Below are 22,650 nucleotides of genomic sequence, written 5' to 3' on the forward strand. Positions count from 1 at the left end.
TCCACACTGAGTGTGGAGCCTGCTTAAGATTCTCTCTGTCTGTTTCTCTGCCCCTCTCCCCTGCTGTGCTCTCACTCTCTAAAATAAAATAAAATAATATAGTATAAAATAAAATCTAGCTTTGTATCATTACACACCGTTCTTACTCAACATCCCAACATCCAACTAAATTAATTATATGTATTTTGAATTCTTACTTTAATCTTATCAATGGATTTCCCTAAATATACAGATAATAATTAGGCTACTAACTCTGTAACATTTCATAAATTATAACTCTTATAAAATCCCTGAAATGTAGGTCATTTTTATCCCTTTGGTTACAACGTAGGAAGTTAGGGAGAAACATACAACTTTCTCAATAGAGAGAAAATGATATACTACCATGAAATCCTTTAATTTTCTCTAACTTCCAATATTTTCTTTATATAAACTCTTAAAATTTTTGTACTGTTTAAATTTTAAATTAAATACTGAGTTTGATCTTATAAAACATTTAATCACTTTTGGAAATGCATTTTATGAGACCCAGTAAAGCCAGTTTCAATGATAGGAACTAAAAATCTAATATCATGCTTGGAACACAATTTTTGAGACCACACTGCATCACTGGTGGTATTTACTTTGGAAAATGAATTATTGTGTTATGGGCTGAATCCTGCCAGAATTGATTTTGAACATCCAAAGTGGAATATTTTGGATACTATAGTTTAATATGAAGTGAACAGGCAAATAGCATTTTATTTTCTTAAAAAGTAATAAAGTGGTTTCAATAAGTTGTTATAGCTCGTATTTATTACCTACTCTGTGGCTCCAAACCGTAAATCGACGGCTATATCTGAAGTGTAAGCAAATACTATTCTGTATAAATGTGGCATAAGCATTTTCAAAGCTTGTTGCACAATCTCATTATCGTGATCAGTTATTGCTTTTCTTCCCAAGAGAAGGGTTGTCCATCCTAATTTAGCAGAGAAGAACTGATCTTTATTATATTCTCCTGAGTGAAAAGTAGCTCCAGTTCTTTCAAATGGAATGATAACCAGAATGACTTATTGGCGGGGGGGGGTGGGGGGGGGGGTTGGGGTGGGAGTGGGAGGGGGGTGAGCTGCTGAGGGGCCAGAACTGCAAATATCCAGAGCAAAGCCCATTGGTGCCTTGGGCAGTGCACCCCCCCTGGGCAAAGAGCACGGCTTCAAAAGTCCTTCCTGTACATTTTCACATGATAACCAGGGATTTCCAGCATTTATAAGACATTCCTTCCATTTGATATGGAAAACTATGACATAATAGTCTCTCTGGATTTCTTTATGCTCCCATTTCCTTATTTTCATCTTTACCGTCTTTATGCTCCTTGTCCCTTTGTTAGTTAGTTAGTATTTTTTCTCAATATCTGTTTTACGTCTAAGCCAGTGCCAGATCCCAAGATGGCAGAGACAGGATTTATTCTCCCAGAAGGGAAGACCAGGCAGGCAAGCCAGCAATTGAAACCCAGTGGTATGGGTGCCACAGTAAAGGTCCAAGCAGAGGGCCATGAGGACACAATGCAGAGAGAGATGAAGTCCAGTTGGGAGGGTCTGGGGGGACTCCAGAGAGCTCAGCCTTGTGGTGTGCCTTGAAAGAAGGGAAGCTGAGCTCCAGCTCTAACTCAGGCTGTGTCTGGAAGCATCAGCAGGCTCTGCCTCTTGTGGCTGCTGCAGCTGATACTGGTGCTCCCGATGACGACGGCATTAAAAAGTTATAAAGTAGCCAGCAACACAGGATGGGAATTTTAAATAAAAGCAAAGTTTTTCAGTAATTTTCTAAGTAAGGTGCATTCTATGGTGTGGCACTGTGTGTTTTGCGGGGGAAATTAATGGCAGGAGGTATGCTGGTTTGGGCCTTGTCTCCCAGGTCTGAAAGACAGTGATGGTAACATAGCACGGCGGTAATGTACTAATATAAAAGGAAAATAATTATCGAAGATCAATTTTGAGTGATATTGTTTGAGTATTAGAATGGCCGGCAGACTACGGGATGGCAGCCATCTTAACCTTTTCCTCATCAAAAGTTTCCAACTCAGTTTGCAGGGACGCGGCCATGGAACAATAGCTATTCCCTAATGACACAAGTCAATGGGACAATCCCTTTACAAGCAGCTTAACTGGAATCTTCCACTGTGCAGAGAGATAGATACCTCTGTTATAAAGTGGTTTCTCCTCCAATTCCATGCCATGGAACCAATTTAAATGACGTGTAGAAGAAGAAGAAGCCAAACCCTCACAGACGGTCTAGAAAGATGGATTGCATTGTAATTGTTGTGCCTCATAAGATCATACTAGAACATTTTGGTTTTATGGCTAAAGACTGTGTTACTAGTAATAACACTGTCTCTACTGAGGATTCTGTTCATAGTTACGTTGTGGAGAACTACTTATTTTAGGAAAATTTATTCCATGCTCTGAATGATTGCTCACATTTATTGAGCAATGGCTGTGGGGAAGATAGGGTGGGTGTGGTCCTAAGCACTCTACAATACAACCCTGTCAGGAGAATCTGCTATTGTTCCCTTTTAGAGATGAAAAAGTGAAGCTCACAGAATTAAACAACTTGCCCACTGGCTAGCAAGTGGTAGAACAAAACTGGAACTCAAGTGGTCAGAATTCGGGAACCATACTGTGACTCATTATCCTAATATATTTAAGATACTTATAAAAAATACTGTATGTTTTTCTGAAGTTGTGAGATTTGTTTAAAGATACAAAGGATTATTGTTGACAACAGAATAATATACCCTAAATCAACTGATTTTTCTACAGTAAACATAAGGTCAAATTAAAGGACGAGGCATAGGGGCACCTGGGTGGTTCAGTCGGTTAAACCTCCACCTTTGGCTCAGGTCATGATCTCACGGTTCATGAGCGCGAGCCCCATGTCGGGCTCTCTGCTTTGCAGAGCCTGCTTCAGATCCTCTGTCTCCTTCTCTCTCTGCCCTTCCTCTGCTCACACCCCCTCTCTCAAAACTAAGTAAACATTTCAAAAAGGACTAGACATAGTTTATATACCTAAATGTACACACAGATATAATATATGACATTAGATTGTATGCACATGTGCACACAGGCATGCATTCACACACACACTGTATAAAAACAAGAGACTACTGGACAGAAATTTGAGGCTGCCCTTTAACTTGAGTTAAAAACCTTGAGTCTTTCTAGGAAATTTTTTTAAGAAAAATTTTCTATAAATGTTTATTTATTTTGAGAGAGAGAGAGAGAGATCAGGGAGGAGCAGAGGGAGAGAGAGAGAGAGAGAGAGAGAGAGAGAGAGAAAATCCCAAGCAGTCTCCATGCTCAGTACAGAACCCAACGTGCATCTCGAACTCCCGAACCATGAGATCATGACCTAAGCCGAACCAAGAGTCAGACACTTAACCGACTGAGCCACCCAGGCACCCCAGTCTAGGAAATTATTAAATTGCCCAGTGTCTAACATCCCTTTGGACAACAATCTCCCTTCTCTCTTTCAGCCTCTAGCCCATGGCGTTTGGTTTCGATCTATGCAGAATGATTGCCACGTTACAGTTAGCCAATAATTATAAAAGCATTGATGTAGAATAGAACTTTCCTCTTCCTTACTCCCTGTGTCCAGAGCCCTCCAATAAAAAGATAAGTTGCTGCCTAAGAGTCACATTTACAGAGTATAAGTAATAAGAGCATTAGATGCAACATACGAGGGTATAGGAACTGAGTGTGACAAATTGTCTTTTGGAGCTATCACCCAGGCTTGCCCACGGAATCCTACATGGACAGAACAGACTGGTGAGCACCACAGGATGCAGTGCCACCCAAAGCATGATGATCCAGAGGTTGGATCAGATCCAGTCTCTGCCAGCAAAGTGTATAAGTAGTGCACAGAGAATCTGCCTCTGTCCCCAAATGGGTATTGCATATTAACCATATAATTTCTTTTTATTAAAACCATTAAAAACAAGGTCTTTGAAAATTCTTGTATTGTTTTAGTTCTCTCTTAAAAGAGAAACTGAAATTTTAACTGAAATAAAGGAAAACACAACCTAAACTAAGTAATTATAGAACTAAGTTAAAAGGAATTAAGATCTATGCTCAAGCACTTTGTTTAGTAACAGGAAGACAGAGCAAAGCAACTCTCTTTTCAGGTTCCTTGTTGGGTTAAAAAGTGACATAGACGTGTCACCTTAGATTATTTTTTTTAAGTCGATACCACACCCAGCATGGGGCCCAACTTGGGGCTTGAACTTACCACCCTGAGATCAAGACCTGAGCTTGATCCAACCCGAGTCAGATGCTTACCTGACTGAGCACCCAGGCACCCCAACTCATCCTAGATTTTTAATCTCAATTTAGAGTTGTTAATAAAAATTGTCTGAAATTGATTTTTTAAACACTATTGTTTTATGTGTCAATGAGCTACAGTTTCAGAAAGCTATGTTCGACTGGTATTTATCGGTTGAAATTTTATTGGTTATCTTTTGTTCCATAACAAATTACCACAACACTTAGCAGCTGAAAACTACACTTATTATTTCATAGTTTTTGTGGATCAGGAATCCAGTCACAGCTTAGCTAGAGAATTTTAGCTTGGAGTTTCCCATAGGCTACAGTCATCTTTCAGCTTGTTACTCCCAAGCTCACTCATGTGAACAGGCCTCACAAAATCTGCTTCCAAGCTCTGTCATGTGGGCCTCTCCATGGGACTGCCTCACGACATGGCAACTGGCTTCCCTCAGAAGTGAGCAATCCAAGAGAGAATGCCCGAGATATAAGCCACAGTACTCTTTAACCTAAAACTAAACATGATATTCCAACACTTCTGCCATATACTATTTTCAAGAAGGGAATCAGTAAATCCAGCCCACATTCAAGGGGAAGGGATTACACAGGACATGAATACCAGAAGGTAGGGATCATTGAGAGACATTTTATGGGCTGCCTAATATAGCTATGTATCAGAAACCGAAAGAGAAAAGGAATTAAAAGGAAACTGAGAAGAGGTATTGAGAAAATCTCTGTCAACTCTTCCCCCACCACCCCCCACCCCACAGTAACCATTTGACAGATCATAACATTTATAAATTGGGATACTTTAGCACTCGGAGAAGTGTAAGAGAAAACAAAACACTTTTTAGCATTATTTTAAATATATGCATTAGTATGTAAATTTTTTCTGAAGTCTAGTGCTATAGATCAAATTATTTCCCCTGCCCCAAATTTATATGTGGAAGTCCTAACATCCAGTGCTTCCGCATGTGACTCTATTGGGAGATAGGGTTCTTAAAGAGGTGACTAAGTTAAAATGAGGTCATTAGGGTGGGCTTTAATCCAGTCTAACTGGTGTCCTTACAAGAAGAGGAAATTTAGACACCAAGAGACACCAGATATGCAAAGACATAGAAGAAAGACCCTGTTGGGCTCTCGCTCTCTCTCTCTCTCTCTCAAAAATAAGTAAATAAACATTAAAAAAATGTCCCTCAGGGGCGCCTGGGTGGCGCAGTCGGTTAAGCGTCCGACTTCAGCCAGGTCACGATCTCGCGGTCCGGTCCGCGAGTTCGAGCCCCGCGTCAGGCTCTGGGCTGATGGCTCGGAGCCTGGAGCCTGTTTCCGATTCTGTGTCTCCCTCTCTCTCTCTGCCCCTCCCCCGTTCATGCTCTGTCTCTCTCTGTCCCAAAAATAAAAATAAAAAAAATAAAAAAAAAAAAAACGTTGAAAAAAAAAAATTTTTTTTAAAAATTAAAAAAAAATGTCCCTCTGAGGAACAGGCACAAGATGGCCATCCACAAGCCAAAAAGAGAGATCTCTGGGCGCTTGGTTGGCCCAATCGGTTAAACATCTGACTCTTGATTTCAGCTCAGGTCATGATCTTGCAGTTCATTAGATCGAACCCCACATGGGGCTTTGTGCTGACAGTGAGGAACCTGTTTGGGATTCTGTCTCTCCCTCTGTCTCTGCTCCTCCCTTTCTCATGCTCTCTTCTCTCTCTCTCTCTCTCTCTCTCAAAACAAACATCTCTCTGTGCATTTTAAATTGTTGCTATTCCCATTGACCTCAAAGAGAGCAAAGTAAGCGTTCCCATTTTGTTTTGTTTTAGTTTCCTCTAGACACAGTCTTAGCCCTTCTATTTTTTAGGATTGCTTGAAATTTTCCAAAGAATACAGTTAAATCAATTGACTCTGTCTCTCTGTCTTTAGCTTTCCTTCTTTTACTCACTTATCATATTGTTTCCATATTTGCTTTATCTTTACTAAGATAATATTAAGCTGCCTTTACACTGGCTTGGTAGCAATATTTGTGGCTTGATAGGAATCTTGGCACTATGGTAATAACGTAGAAATTCATGGATGAGGAACATTTCTTGGAATCTTCTGTTGTTTTTTATGGGACAACATTGGCACACACATACTAATACCATTCAATTTTCACCTTCATTTCTAGACTTAAAAGTTCTGACTTGACCCAAGAGAGTAAAATTTAAAATTTAAACTCCCTTTAGTTTCTGTGATGTTCCCATTTCATGCGACAGGCTCCGCTTTAGTGGATACTGCAATTGCCAAAGAGTTTCCAGAATCATTATGCAAATTACAGTCCTTCATTAGTGTGTGAGGGTTCCTTTTGCTTCAAATCCTCACCAACACTTGGCCTTATTTGCTTTTTTTTTTTTTTTTTTTTTTTCAACATTTTTTATTTTTTATTTTTGGGACAGAGAGAGACAGAGCATGAACGGGGGAGGGGCAGAGAGAGAGGGAGACACAGAATCGGAAACAGGCTCCAGGCTCCGAGCCATCGGCCCAGAGCCTGACGCGGGGCTCGAACTCACGGACCGCGAGATCGTGACCTGGCTGAAGTCGGACGCTTAACCGACTGCGCCACCCAGGCGCCCCGTTATTTGCTTTTTTGTCAGCCATCCTGGTAAGTATGTGTGGCATACAATTTTCATTTCCCTGGTGACTACTGAATTTGAGCAGCTTTTTATGTTTTGCTTATTTGAGAATCCTCTTTCATGAAATGGCTTTACAAGTTCTTTCTCATTTTTCTGTGTGGTTGACTATCTTATTAATTTGTAGAAGTTCTTCATATGTTCTTTTGTCAGATACATGCATTGCCAATATTTTATCCTTACTAACAGATTTCCTTTTTACTATATTAATGGGGTCGTTGGATAATCAGCATTTCTTTTTTAAAAATATTTTTTTAATGTTTATTTTTTTTTTTTAATTTTTTTTTCAACATTTTTTATTTATTTTTGGGACAGAGAGAGACAGAGCATGAACGGGGGAGGGGCAGAGAGAGAGGGAGACACAGAATCGGAAACAGGCTCCAGGCTCCGAGCCATCAGCCCAGAGCCTGACGCGGGGCTCGAACTCATGGACCGCGAGATCGTGACCTGGCTGAAGCCGGACGCTTAACCGACTGCGCCACCCAGGCGCCCTTTAATGTTTATTTTTGAGAGAGAGAGGGAAAGACAGAGTGCAAGCAGGGGAGGGGCAGAGAGAGGGGGAGACACAGAATCTGGAGCAGGATCCAGGCTCCAAGCTGTCAGCACAGAGCCCGACGTGGGGCTCGAACTCACAAACCCGCGAGATCATGACCTGAGCTGAAGTTGGATGCTTAACCGACTGACCCACCCAGGTGCCCCATATAATCAGCATTTCTTAATCTTAATGTAGCCAAGTTTATCAAAGTTTTTTTATGGTTAGTTCCTTTGTTGTCTTATTGAAGAAAACATCGTTTGCTCCAAGTTCATAAAGATATTACCCAGTGTTTTGTTCTAAAAGTTTTATTGTTTATCCTTCTCACTTAGTTCTACAATCCACCTGGAATTAATTTTCTTTGTGGTGTGAACTTAAGGGTCAAGACAGGAGTAACCAGTTTCTCGGGCATGATCAATTGAAAAGACCATCCTTTCTGAGCTAGCATTTTTTGAGCATTGATTATGCTGTAAGCATTGCATTAGTTGATCTTTCATTTCATCTTCACAAAATCCCTATAAAGGTTGGTGTTTCCTCCCTTTATAAATGAGAAAAAATATAATTACACGAGTTAAATTAATTTCCCAAGTGTTCCTGGCTAGTAGGGATCGTGAATCTAGGTTTTGAGCTTAGGTCTTTTGACTTCAAAGCCTTTTTTAAGGTAACCATAAGTCCCAGTGTTATCAAAAGGGATAATTACATTTTGTTAGTAAAAACCAAGAGAGTGAAAGGGTTGGAAACCACTGGGAAGGGTGAAGGTGAAGAAGGGTTGACCCTAGAAAAGAGGACCTTGAATAGTGCCTTGCATATGGCAGGACTCAGTAACAATTTGCTGAATTGCAAGAAGGATACTCTTCAAGGGGCGCCTGGGTGGCACAGTCGGTTAAGCGTCCGGCTTCAGCCAGGTCACGATCTCGCGGTCCGTGAGTTCGAGCCCCGCGTCAGGCTCTGGGCTGATGGCTCGGAGCCTGGAGCCTGTTTCCGATTCTGTGTCTCCCTCTCTCTCTGCCCCTCCCCCCGTTCATGCTTTGTCTCTCTCTGTCCCAAAAATAAATAAAAAACGTTGAAAAAAAAATTTTTAATAAAAAAAAAGAAGGATACTCTTCAGAATAACTATAGATTTTTGTTATTTATATTCATAGGCCACATACAATTTTTATATACAAAACTTTTTGTGATCTGTTCCTTACCTGTCTTTGGCAGTGATTTCCAAAGTGTGGTTCCGCAGTCATCAATATCACCTGGAAACTAGTTAGAAATACATACTATTGGGCCCCACCCAAGACCTATTAAATCAAAAATTCTAAAGGTCAAAACTGGAAAATTGGATCTTAACAGGTTCTTCGGGTGCACGAAATGTGAAACGTACAGGTCCAGAGCCTACATTTTGTCCACCCCTCCTATAAGGCTTCCTTTAACTTGCCATGCTTGGTCCTACCTCCAAATGAGTGCTTACTGAGAGTGTCTCTGATCCCAGACAGAGAGTGTCTGGATCCCCATCACATTCCTTAGCCTGTCTAATACCTTCTCGGGGATCAGTCCCTCCCTATTATTATATATATGCACACGTGTGCATGCATGTATATACACACACACTCATGTCTAGACTCAGTCCCTCAGTCACTCTTCTTGCCACACTGCTTTGTCTGTTTATCTATATCTGCCACTAGACCGTGAGGAGCTTAAGGCAAGGGCCTTTGAATTCCTAGAGCAAGGCATATAATAGGTGTTCAATACAATTTTTTGAGTAAATGAATTGTATTCAATTTTATGCTTGAAGGACTTTCATGTTGAAAGGGAATTACATAATTTTTGAGTAAATCAGTAAATACTGAAGGACCCTTTTTTGGAAAGGGGATCATAGAATAAGGTGCAATGAATAGAGACTTCAAGGAAGCAAGGAGCACCGAGATACCTGTCACAAGAGGCATTCAAGAAAAGGCTAGAAGATCTCCAAAGACCCTGCAACCCCTTTTCCACTCCCTCTTCTAAATTGTGAGCTCCTTGAGGCCAGTGACAATATCCCATTTACTGTGTGTCCCCAGTCTTACGTAGGGGCTGGTTCAGTGCCTAATACACAATGAATTCACCATAAATGAATGAATGAATGAATGAATGAATGAGTTACTTAATGGCATACACAGAGTTTTGTTGTTGCTACCATTCTGTTTGCTTGACTGTTCTTTACTGGAGAGACAGCTATAGTTCTAGATCATCCAGTTGACTAAGTATGCCATTTTTTAGGAGCACCATTAATGCAGAAGGAAAAAAAGTGAGAGTTTAACTTTAATAAACATATCCAGCATTTTGTAATCAGAAATATCTTAAGAAATGAGTGTAACTACAGCATGCATATGTGTTTTGTGTTTTATGGTTTCTTCCTCTCTTTTTCTTATTTACGTATGGGTAAAGGGACTAGGAGGTGGGGCATCCTAATCTCTTCAATGTTTAGAGGCTCTAACTCTGGCCCCTGGGCAGAGGCCAGACCACGAAGACCCTGTGGGTCTTGTTTACTCTGTGTAGGAGTTTGTACTTTATCTTGAAGGCAGCTGTAAGCCATTGAATGATGTGAAGGAAGGAAAATAATGTAATAGATTTGCTTTTCTAAAGGTCACTCTGACTGCTGTGTGAAGGATTGATTGGGAGGTGGGCAGGGGAGGACGGCGACTGGAACATAGACGCCCAGTTAAAAGAAATGTTGAGGCTGACGGAGAGAAAGCTGACGAGGACTTGAACCAGGGCCCTGCCAGGGTGGAGCTAAAAAGGGACTGGACTGGGTTCAGCAGATACTCAGTTAAATTGACTCAACCCACTGAATTTGCTGACAAAGATAGGGGGGCTTGTCAGGAATTATTAGAGTTAGCTTTGAATTTAATAGTAATAATTAAATTGTCAGGCCTCCGCTTCTCCTGGATCTGCGAGCTTATGTGAAGGAAGCCTTTGTTAATGATAAAGCGCTGAACACATACGAAGTGGGATAATTACCCACAGAAATCATACCTCCAAAGTCCATGTGCCAGCGGCAAGCACTGAGAGTTTGAAAATGAGTTCATGTTTATTGGTGATCAACAGCAGGATTGCACATGTACTCCTGAACAATGAACTTACTGTTCATTCTCAAGTGCTCATTACAATGGAAATGAGTAGCACTTGAATGATTGATGCCTCTCTGCTCTAAACACGCCACTTAGCAAATACTTGCTGAGCGGAGTATGTCAGGAATTCACATGCTGACTGATGCCAGATATGCGTGGCTATTTTTTGTGAATGGAATGAAGATGGGTACCTCCCCTTGAAGAATGTGCAGTGTACCTGCGCAGCTCATGCGCAAGATTGCGTTTATAAGTTGGCGTTAAGTCGCCTGGTGATGCGCATTTAGGTTTTTGGCCCCGTCAAAAGGAACGTTTAAGCGTCTTCTTACCGATATTTTACGTCATGCTTTTTTTTTTTCCCAAAACCAAAAGCCTTTCCTTAACATGTAAAATTCAATCTGCAATAACTCCAGTTTCTCAGCCCACTTCTTAATTTGGGAAACTAGGGGGAAAAATGCAATATTCCAACTCTGCTATGTGGGTATGTGTAAAAACAGGGGGAAAAGGGATCCTCCTGTGGCCTTCATCCATTTCCATCAACATCACAGAATTCTCCTTGCATATTTAAGGATTTTTTTTTTTTTAAGCTGACAATTGATCAGCATTTTGAAGAAAAACCAAAGAAGGGAAAGGCAGTATCTATATTCTTTAAGATCACTTCATTTTTACATATGCTTTCTGCACTGCGGTTTAAGCATAGAATATTCTGGTTTCTGTTGTAGCCAATGGGTTGCTATGAAATAATTCCATGGCCTCTTTCACATCACTTTGCTCATTTTCTGCCCTTGGTAAAATATTCATTATTAACTGTTATAAATTATAAAATCTATTTTTTTTTCCCAGGAAAAGTCTAGACTTTCTTTTTTAACAGATTTGGAACTGATAGGGCTGCTTGCCTGAGGCAGCACTACCAGTAATTGAATCTGAATGCTGAAGCAGTAACCCTAGGACTCTTTAGAGGAAGGAATCCCTACGTATAAAACAGAGTAAAAGCGGGTTGATGGAAAAGTGGAAATCCATTGTTGTGAAACTTCCTGATTCCAGCGTGTGAATCATCGAATAACTGAACATTATAGCAGGTGTTGAGCATTAATTCTGTCAAGATTTCGAGAGCAAAGAATTCCACTAATTATCTCTGTGTTTGGTAAATAATAATCATCGCCATTAGTTTTCTTCGTGGATCAATTTAATTACATAGTTGGAATAAACACTAGCTACTTGCAGTCACCAAGTATGTCCTGAAAATCTGTTATACTTTTAGGCACTAAGGATTATAAAATTAGTGAGATTTGCCTCTTGCCTTAAAAGAGCTAATAGTCTTGGGGCACCTGGGTGGCTTAGTCGGTTAAGTGTTCAGCTTCAGCTCAGGTCATGATCTCGAAGTTCACGGGTTCGAGCCCCACATCAGGCTCTGTGCTGACAGCTCGGAACCTGGAGCCTGTTTCAGATTCTGTGTCTCCCTCTCTTTCTCTGCCCTTCCCCGCTCATGCTCTGTCTCTCTTTCTCTCAAAAGTAAACAAACATTTTTTAAAAAGCGAATAATCTTGTCTGGAAGAGAGAGCAGTAAATATATAGCTGTAAGAAAGCATCACAAATATATGGTGGAGGGTTATATGGAGGTACACTGGAGGCATACTCAAGCTTGCCAGGTGAGAAGTGGTAGGGGAACAGAGAATGCTTCCTGGAGGAGGAAACATCTGTGCTGTCTTAATGGAGTCTTGACCAATGCTGGGTTATAGCCTGGAAATGATAAAAGTGGATGCACCTTCCTTAAAAGAAATTGGTCAATATATGTCAAGAGTTATAAAAAAAAATGTTTAGACCTAGAATTGCCTTTCTCTGAATCTCTTATTTTAAAAAATCTGAAATACAGAAAAAAATGATATTTAAGAGTGTTACATAGTTATTCGTAGTAACAATATTGGAACCAGCAATAGAGAGATTGTTTAGGAAATTTTTGAGTGATTTTTGAGTCACTTAAAGGACCGTGGAGTCATGAAAGAACTCGTGAAAGGACTCATGAAAGAATTTATCACAACATTTGGTGGTTTATTCCACAAATATTTATTGAGCAATCTATCTCAGGCACTGATCTAGGCCTGTGTACACGGAGTTAAATAGACACAGTTCCCAGTTGGAGGAATGTATGGTGAAATGGGGAACACAGAGGGTTCAGTTAACCTACCAAAAGAAGAGACACAGACCCCGATGGTAGCCTAGGCATCTTATTAGAATGCGCCTGAGGCCCATGTGATCCTATTAGCAGGAGGACTTGAGTTTTGAATGATAAGAAAGGAGAAATGAGATGGAAACATTTAAATTGTTTTAATTTTATGATGTTATGTGGGAAATAAGAGCAGACTCTAACATTGGATATACAATTTGACCACAGCTATAGAAAACCAACCAGCCAAATATATATAAGCATATGAACATACGATATAAGCATATATATAAGGAGAGAGAGGGACAAAAAGAGAAAGAAGACAAATAAAGTATTAACAGTGGGTGTCTGAGGACAGTGGTACTATGGGTAATATTTTTCTTGCTTCTTTTTGGCCTTGTTCAAATATTCTGTTATGAACATATTGCTTTTATTTATTTATTTTTTAATTTATTTACTTATTTTGAGAGAGAGAGTGCAGGTAGAGGAGTGGTAGAGAGCTAGAGAGAAAGAGAGATGGAGAGAGAGAGAATCCCAAGCGGGCTCTACCCTGTCAGTGCAGAACCTGACTTGGAGCTCAATTTCACAGACCATGAGATCATGACCTAAGCTAATACCAACAGTCAGATGCTCAACCGACTGAGCCATCCAGGCACACCTAACATTGCTTTTATCATGAAAAAAAAAAAAAAAAGATGCATGAGGTTGTCAGCAGGAAGGTAAAAGGCACAAAGTGTTTGCATTTTATAAGGGAACGACGCATGGTCAAACTCACAACAAAACAGGATGGGCACATTTTCCAGGACACAATAGCACAGGACAACATTGCATTCCCTAATATACCGTCCTGTTCCTAAAACACACACACTGATATAAGATGTGTCACATAAGTCACCTGGAAAACTCTTCCTGTCTGCTAAAGACACGACTCTTGGATTCATCCCTGTGTAGAGAGCCCACTCTGCCTAGCACTGAGCTAGGCACTGAATCTGTCATTTACTAAGTGCATCAGTGCCTTCCATGTACATAACACTGTGAAATTTATGAAGCATTTTCACCAAGGTTTCATTTTTATTTTCTCTACAGCCCTGTGAGGTAGGTAGAACAGGTATTATTTTTCTCATTTTACTGTTGAAGAAAGTAAGACTTAGATGAAGTTTCTTGCCCCCAGTTACAAGGCTGGAGAGCAACACGGGAACCCAGATCGCTTAGTGAACATAGCGCCTGTTCCTCTGTGTCACAAATACCAAACAGTAGGCAACTCCTCCAAAACTAGCAAAAGCAGACCAACACTGGGAGAGGGCAGATAATAAGGTGGCTTATTCTTAATCTATGCCGGCGCCAGTGTCTAGGAGAGTTCTAGCACATGATAGATGTTCTGTAGTTTTTGTTGTGGTTAGGGCAAAGAACAAAAGAATTATTAATACTCTGACTTAATACTTAGTAAACATACAGTTCCTAAGTAAGTCATCCAAATAGATATTGTCATTTTCCTTTAGGAATCTACTCTGAAGTTCAAAAAAAAAAAAAAACAAAGGGTATACATACACATATATATATGTATATGTGTATATATATGTATATGTATATATATGTATATGTATATATATGCATATGTATATACATGTATGTATATGTATATGTATATACACATACCACTATCAGGAATAGGGGAAAGAAAGAGGGGTCAGTGAGGAAGAGTGAAAAGTAAAACATGGAGACAAAGAGATTCCTAAATTAAATATAGCAGAATAGTTTGTTATTAATTTCTGTTTTACTCCAAGGAAAACAAGTTGATACTCCACATTAAACATCATTTTACACTGGAGGAAGGAAGGATGGGGGAAGATAATGTCTTTGAGAATCATCCAAGCACATCTTATTTCTTACACATGCACACACCTGCTCTTCTCCTACCTGTGTCTAAAAAGGGGACTCATTTAGCATTCACTGATGAACTGGGAGAGCATTTTGGCACTCCTGCTGAGCTCCTGAAATTTTTTTAAAACTGATTAAGGTGGCACATGCAATCACGCCTTAGTGACTTCGGCTATATATGCCCTTTGAAAAATTTCTAAGGGCATGTTGGACATCCTGCATATAAATGTCACCACTTGGAATGAGATTCAGGCTTTTGGCTCATTGCAATGTTCTCTGCTTGGCTTCAGTGTAATATTATCTCTGATCTGGTGAAAGCAAATGGTTCTTCGTAACTCCCTCCTAAGTAATATTGCATATTCTTTTTCTGCTATATGTGTGGTGGTGGGAAACAGCTTAGCAATACACACAGGAACAATTCTGCTGATAGATAAGGATAGAAAATGAAATTGCTATCGTATGACTGGCCCTAGACCTTTTAGGTTGTCTTCAAAACTCATCACTGCAACAGTGACTTCCCCCATATTATTTTTGACTAGCGTTGCAGATTTGGCTTTCTTCATATATAGGAGGCATCTTTAAATCCATATACTTTTCTTTTTTTTTTTTTTTTTTTTTTTTTTTTTTACAAATGACCTTTGGAAATGATTTCCAATAACCACAGCCGACTTGAAGCTCAAGGCTTGGTAGTGAAAGGTCACTCTACATTTAGACTAAATGCAGATAGATTTGTACTCCCTGTAGCAGACTATTGCTTTAGGACCCGCTATTGTATTTGACCCAATCTTCTTTCTAACCCAAGCATTTAGACAGCTTCCATATGGGTTTTATTTAAACTTCTTTTTTTTTAACTTCAGTACAAATTAAATAGCTTTATGTATTATATGTAACATATTTTCTTTAGAGATGCACATTTTCCTTAGAAATTTAAGAAAATAGAATGAAGTGTGTGTTTGTTGGACTCCCCATAAGACAATTCTGTGACTTTATATAGGATTCTCCCGGCCCATGCCAGCCCTGCGTCCGTGGTAAGGGCCTGCAGAGTATGCTCTAAGGCACCTGGGGCTCCTCAGATCCCTTGTTTCCCTTTCATTCTTCCCTTCAAATAAGACCATTCCTTTTAAGTTAAGGAGAAGGGGTGGATACAGCCTCTAAACTCAGGCAGCTCTGCATAAACACAGAGTTGCATGGTGGAGAGATAAAAAAAAAAAAAAAAAAATGTTTCACCTTCTAAACTCTGGGAGCAATGCTCATTCTTGTGTCCCCAGCTTCTTCCCCTCACAAGGGCCTGGTGGTTTCCATTCAAGTGCTATGTGGTATGTTTGTGACCCTGTCACACCACAAAGCCTCTAGAAATGAGTTACAGGGCACTTTTCTTCTTGTCCTACGAGAGTCTGTCCACAGTAAAGAAAGACTTCAACAATATGCAGAAGACTCAAACTTCTCTCCACGTCTGGGCAAGTTCCAGGACTGCTGACTGTCAGAGGACCCTCCCCCTGCCCTTCTGTCCTCACCTCATCCTTACCCAGAAGAAAAGTAAAGTTCCCTCCTATTGCTTGGTTATGTAGGGCCCTGGAAAGGACCCTAGGTGGAGCATCAGGGGACCGGATTCACACTCAAGGCCTGCCATTTGCCAGTTATGTGACTTGGGTCTACATCACTTGTCCTCTATGAGTGACTTTTTGTCTGAACAGAATGAGTTAATAGAATTAATTGCTATAAATTCAGTGAAACAACACCCAGCCTCAACCATGCCCCCTTTTGATAAATGAATGTCTTTATAGCAGATTCCCCAGGAAAAGTCAGATTCCTGTAGCTCTGATTCTGATTTCAAAGAAGGTGTTCAGATGAGTCAGTCTGCCCTAAGAATTCACCAGCATAAAATCGTTTCTTATATTCAAAAAAACATTTGAAAAAATCTAAGTTGCTTTCAATTATCCCACTTACAGTAGCTCATGTAATCCTCCTGACTAGCATAGATTTGGGGCACGCTGTTGGAGTCCCTTCAAGTATTCTTGGCACCCTTCTGAGGATTGCCTCAGAGCACTGGGTGCTCTTCTAAGGTGGTGGGGGACAGCCCTTGTTGATTGGCCAACACAGAAGTGTGTGCGAATACAAAAGGCCAACTCTTTTGCCTGGAGGTGGAACAAATTCTGAGATGTAATTTATGCTCTAAAGCACCCCTCCCTCAAAAATCAAGCTGAGTCTGGCACTTCTGAAATCTCCCTTGTTTGGCTCCCTCCTCTTCCACACCCCGCTCCGCCATCCCTTACTTGCTTCTCCTGCGAGCCCGTCCTTACTACATCACTTGCCTGGGTGGCTCAGTCTAAGTGTCTGACGGGCTCAGGTTCTGATCTCGCGGTTCATGAGTTCGAGCCCCGCATCTGGCTCTTTGCTGTCAACGCAGAGCCTGCTTCTGATCCTCTGTCCACCTGCCCCACTTGTGCTCTCTCTCTCTCAAAAATAAATAAAACCTTAAAAAAAAAAAAAAACCAGCAGATTTAAATGGCAGAGTTGACAAGGCTTTGTGGGTGTGTTCTCAAAAGACGCCTGTCTCAGTAGGTCTGCTACTTAACAGCCCCATGGCCTGGAGCAAGTTGCCTGAAGCTCAGGGCCTCTCTGTCCTCATTTGTAAAATGAAAATAATAATACCCGCTCTGCCGACTGATGGGTTCTTGGGAGGATAGGACTGTGAAGGTGTTTGAAAGCTGCTAGGGGCGCCTGGGTGGCCCAGTGGGTTGAGCGTCCGACTTCAGCTCAGGTCACGATCTCGCGGTCCATGAGTTCGAGCCCCACGTTGGTCTCTGGGCTGATGGCTCAGAGCCCGGAGCCTGCTTCCGATTCTGTGTCTCCCTCTCTCTCTGCCCCTCCCCTGTTCATGCTCTGTCTCTCTCTGTCTCAAAAATAAATAAACGTTAAAAAAAAATTAAAAAAAAAAAAAAAGAAAGCTGCCAAACATAAGGAAACTTAACTTTTTAACTTAATACTAAAGTCACAGGTAGGCTTTCAGAGGAAACCAACTCAAAGCTGTTTTAAGGTAGAGAAAACATGGGGCGCCTGGGTGGTTCAGTCAGTTAAGCGTCCAGCTTTGGCTCAGGTCATGATCTCACGGTTCCTGAGTTCAAACCCCACGTCAGGCTCTCTGCTGACAACACGGAGCCTGCTTCAGATTCTCTCTCTCTCTCTCTGCCTTCCCCCACTCACGCATGCTCTCTCTCTCCTCTCTCTCTCTCAAATAAATACACATTAAAAAAAAAAAAAAAGATTCAGAAAACATACTTCACACCTTGGTCTCCTCCTACGTTTCTCCCCCCACATTCCTCATGTCACTCTCATCTAAATGTTTGTTCTAAGTAGCCCATCAGTGTACCAGAGAGTCACAAGAGAAAATAGGAAGTGCAGCTTTCGCCTCTGTCTTAGCTACTAACCATTCTCGATCTGGTCGGAGAACTTTGCTGTGCCTACTAATGCCTACCAGTGTGTGCTGCCTATATCTAAGCCCTGATTTTCATTTCGTCACTCCCTCATTTCTTTTATTTCAGAATGTATTAGGCTTTAAAACTTCAAGAGGGAAATAGACTTCTCAGGGAGATCTGGGTCATAGATCATAGTTCAAATCTTATACTTCACATTTTGTGATTTTGACACAAATTGATGGAACACAACATAACAGAGCCAAAAAAACATGTGGCCCAGATGGTGACTTGACTAGAAACATCTCAATGTGTCTGAAAGATCATGGCATGTGTGCAAAGTTTCTTTCCACAGAGGCCCTACAAGATTCATCATAAGATTTTATTTTTAATAAGGACCTAATTAGAAGGCTCAGCATGACAGAGTTAGGAGACATGAGTAGCCAGTACTGTTTGGTACAAAAAGTATTTGTCAAGCATTTAGACGCCAGGGATAAAAGGAAGAATAATACATAGCCCCTGGTGGAGGAAACAGATACAAAAACAGATCATTAAAATCGAATATGGTGAGCGCTGAACATGCCCAGAACGATGGCATCCAGTCTGGGGTTCAAAACACACTTCGCCGGGGTGCCTGAGTGGCTCATTCGGTTGAGCGTCGACTTTGGCTCGGGTCGTGATCTCATGGTTTGTGGGTTCGAGCCCCACATCGGGCTCTGTGCTGACAGCTCAGAGCCTGGAGCCTGCTTCGGGTTCTGTGTCTCCCTCTCTCTCCCCATCCCCTGCTCACACTTTCTCTCTCATTCTCAAAAACAAACAATAAGAAAAATTTTTTTAATAATTTAAAATTTTTTTAGGTTTTTAAAAAATTTGCAAAAATCACTTTACCATGTAAAATGTCACCTTCTCTAGTTTTTATGAAATACTTGAAAATCTCCTTCAATTCCCACAGGGCCTTTTTTCCACTGATCCAAGTCTTTGCCTCTTTGATTCCAGCTTATCCTTTGAGACTTTTCATTCATTCATTTCTTTGGGCACACACGAGTCAGGTACCTAACACTGCCAGGCGCCATTGTAGAAACTGGGAATCCCACTTAAGACAGATCCAAGCCCAGCCGTTTTGTCAGGGAGTTGACATTCTAGTGGTCAGAAGCAGACAACTAACAGAGAATTTAAACTGTGATGGAATTAATCATTGGAACTGCAGATTGTAAACGGAGCCATGAGGGAAGTACACAGGGGGATGGGACCCTGAACAACCAAGCGAGGACCCCTTAAGCCACGCAGTCAGGGAAGGCCTCCCTAGTGTGAGACATTTGAGCTGAGACATGAGAAGGGTGCCCTGGGTGAAGGGAATGCCATCAGCGAGGCTGGAAAGAACTTGAGGGTAATCAAGTGACAGAAAGGAGGCCAGTGTAGTTGAAGTTAGTGAACCGGGTGTCAGAAGTTGAGGCTGGAGGAAGGCAGAGGCCATGGTGGGGGCCGTGGGAAGAAAGCAGATTTCATTCTCAGTGCCATGCAGCGTTTGAAACTAAAACCTCATTTTAAAACATGCACACACCTGAAAGTCAATCTGTAATCAGAGCCCATGGCAAGGAAAAGTGCCATCGGCCTGTGTGAACTGCCATCCGCCCTCTCCTGGAATACTGAACCTTCCAGTGTTCATTATGAAAGAAGATCCTTCTTGAAGTTAAATAAAATATGTCACTTTGCTCGTCAAAACTCTGCCATGGCTCTCTGCATCATTCAGAATAAAAGCCAGAATCTTTCCAGTGGCTTCCAAGGCCCCACGTGGTCTGGCCTCATCTCCTAGGTCCCTACCCATCCCCATCTGGCCCAGCCACACTAGCTTCCTTGATGTTCATCAAACACACACAGATGCTCTCATTGTGGGGTCCCTGCTGCCCCCTCCATCCAGAATCCCCTTTCCTGGGTAGCCTCCACTAACTCCTTCCCTTCCTTCGAGTTCTTACTGAATGGCATTGCTTCGATGGACAACCCAGTATATCCTGCACCCCTGCCTTCATCTCAACTACAGCCCTTTTTCTTCACTCTACCTATTCTTTCTCCATAACTCTTATCATCTTCTAACATATTCTGTGGTTTACTTAACTTATTGTCCTTGTCCCCTTCTAGAGTCTAGAGTAAGCTCCAAAAGGCAGACATCTTTGTGTGTAGCCATGAGAGCCATCCACTGACAACAGTCTCTCCTTCCAAGTCTACTGTGGGTGCCTATTTTCCTGACTATTTGGTATAGATAAGGCTCTGTGCCCTTCCTTGGCCAATAGAAGATGAACAGAAAGGGTATGTGCCATGCCTGGGCAGAGCCTTTCATGGCCAGCACACTCTCTGCCACATCCCCTCCTCCCTCTGACACAGCATCCCACACCTTTTAACATGGAGGCTACTCTATTGGGCTGGATCCGCAAGTGAGTGAGTTGAGCAAAATCCCGCTGGCAGCTATTGAAAACCACATGGCATGATCAGGAAGATGAAAGATGAAAGATGGCTTTCATCTCAAGCCACTGTGACCTGGTGATCTTTTCTTACCACATCACCTGACCCGATCTCACTGAGTCTCGTTTGTTCACTGATGCTTCCCAGGGACTTAGAACAAAGCCTGGTGTCCGCTATATGCCCAGTAAGTGTTTGCTGAGTGAATTTCTCTGTCCTCGTTCATAAGTTTTTATGTGGCATGTTTTGAATTTAAACATACCGAAGTCAATAGTATCTGGATATAGGATCCCACTAAGTGTCCTATGACCGACCCCCCACAATAATCAATATTAGGCACCTACTTCAAAGTGCCTGGGTGGCTCAGTCGGTTAGGCGTCCTACTCTTGGTTTCAGCTCAGGTCATGATCTCAAGGTTCATGGGATGGAGCCCCATGTTGGGATCTGTGCTGACAATGGGGAACCTGCTTGAGATTCATTCTCTCTCTCTCTCTCTCTCTCTCTCCCACTCCCACTCTCCCTTTCTGCTGCTCCCCCCCCCAAAATAAATAAACTTAAGGGAAAAAAACATTAACCACCTTACTACATGAGCTAAGTCTTTCTTAGAGCCCCAGAGGAACACGCTACTGCATCTGTCTTAATGTGGTTGGCAGTCTCATTGCAGAAACGCGACAGGACAAAATCCTGTGCGCCACTGTGCAGCAGCCGGTGATACATCACAAGATTGTCTGAGACTTCAGACGTGGGGGCAGCCATTGAGGGTGAGGCTGGTTAGAGACGGGAATGGGAGGCGACCTCAGCTGGACCTTGAGGACTTGGACAGGCAGGGGAGAGCCAGGGGGAGAGTATCACTGCCTAGAAGAGTAGCATCAATCACACACAAGCAGGAATAGATTTTGAAATATTAGAAGGTAGCATATACCACCCTGGTCAGAGGCCAGAGTGTAGAGCTAGACCAGCTCCATTAAAATCCTGGCTGTGTATGTGCTGGCTCCTTGACTTCAGACAAGTCAATTAACTTCTCTGTGCCTTGACATCTTCATCTGTAAGATGACAATCACCAAATACTACCTACATCAGAGTGTTGTTGCAAGGGCTAAATGAATTAATAACATGCGGTGTTTAGAACAGCACCTGGCAGAGAGCGAGTGTTGATCTGGAAAGAAGAGTTGAAAATCGCACAGACCTCAGAGTTCGCAGGATCTTGAATCAGAGTTGATGAAACCTAGTGTTCCGTTCTGCAGGCAAAAATATTTTCCACCAGCAGTTCAAAAGCTTTTTTATCAGAAAACTGTAGAAGGTTCATGTTACAGCAGGGCGAGCAGGGGTTGCAAAGTGGAGGCAGAGAGACCGCTCTGCAGGCAGATGCCATCATCTCGTTGTGGGAAGCTGAAAGCTTGAGCTCCAGTAATGGCTCCAGCACAGAAGAGACGGATGTTGAAGATGTCCTCGAGAAGGTGCTGGAGACCAACCGATGGGCAGGCTAGGTAAGAAAAGAAAGAAGCAGAACTGACCCAAAGGCTTCAGGGTCTGGGTGACTTTGAGATCTAATGATAACACTGACCGAAATGATGAAGGCCAGAGGGGAACAGATTTTAAGAGAAAGATAACAAACTCTATTTTAGACACTGAAGTATCAAGGTCAAGCTATGGAAAAGGAAATCAGATATGAAGCTTAACTAACTTAGAGCTATACTCGGATGTCACTCGGAAACCTTTCCCAAATAGCTGATCTGAGACACCTCCCTCCTCCCTCTCACCAAGTGCCCCCACCATAACTTATTTTCTTCATTCCACTTCCTGGCACAACAGTATATTCTATATGTGTTGATTTGCTGATTATTTATCCCCACCCCCCGCCCCGCCCCCCTCTATAATGTAAGCTCAGTAAGAACAGTGTCATTTTTGTCCTTATCCATTGCTCTATCCTCAGAGTCGAGGATAGCAGCTGGCCTGCAGTCTTTCAAAAACTATCTTGTGGAATAAAACCATTTTCATCTGCAGGCAAGATTGCCAGATATATACTACCGACCAGAGATCCTCTTCTGCCTGCACAGAGGCTTCCACCCCTTACATTATTTAGGAATTAATGGAGTGAAGGCAGGGGGAGAGGAGTAAAGAAGGAAGATGAGATGGTAAGGCATTAACACACAAAGGTGCACAAAT

The 22,650-nt window shown here is 41.8% G+C and overlaps 1 protein-coding gene and 1 long non-coding RNA gene across 8 annotated transcripts in view; one reads left to right on the plus strand and one right to left on the minus strand.

The window, feature by feature from the left end:
* Window positions 1–22,650, plus strand: part of CHST9 (carbohydrate sulfotransferase 9) — a 242,499-nt gene that overhangs the window by 171,811 nt on the left and 48,038 nt on the right. The window lies entirely within an intron of this gene.
* LOC131490250 (uncharacterized) overlaps window positions 18,399–22,650 on the minus strand; it is a 94,938-nt gene continuing 90,686 nt past the window's right edge. For all 3 annotated transcript variants that reach the window (XR_009251006.1, XR_009251003.1, XR_009251005.1), the window contains one exon: window positions 18,399–21,967. This is a non-coding gene — a long non-coding RNA (uncharacterized LOC131490250). The remainder of the gene's footprint in view (window positions 21,968–22,650) is intronic.

This window comes from Neofelis nebulosa, chromosome 11 (genome assembly GCF_028018385.1).
Source record: "Neofelis nebulosa isolate mNeoNeb1 chromosome 11, mNeoNeb1.pri, whole genome shotgun sequence".
In the NCBI taxonomy this organism is placed as follows: Eukaryota; Metazoa; Chordata; class Mammalia; order Carnivora; family Felidae; genus Neofelis; species Neofelis nebulosa.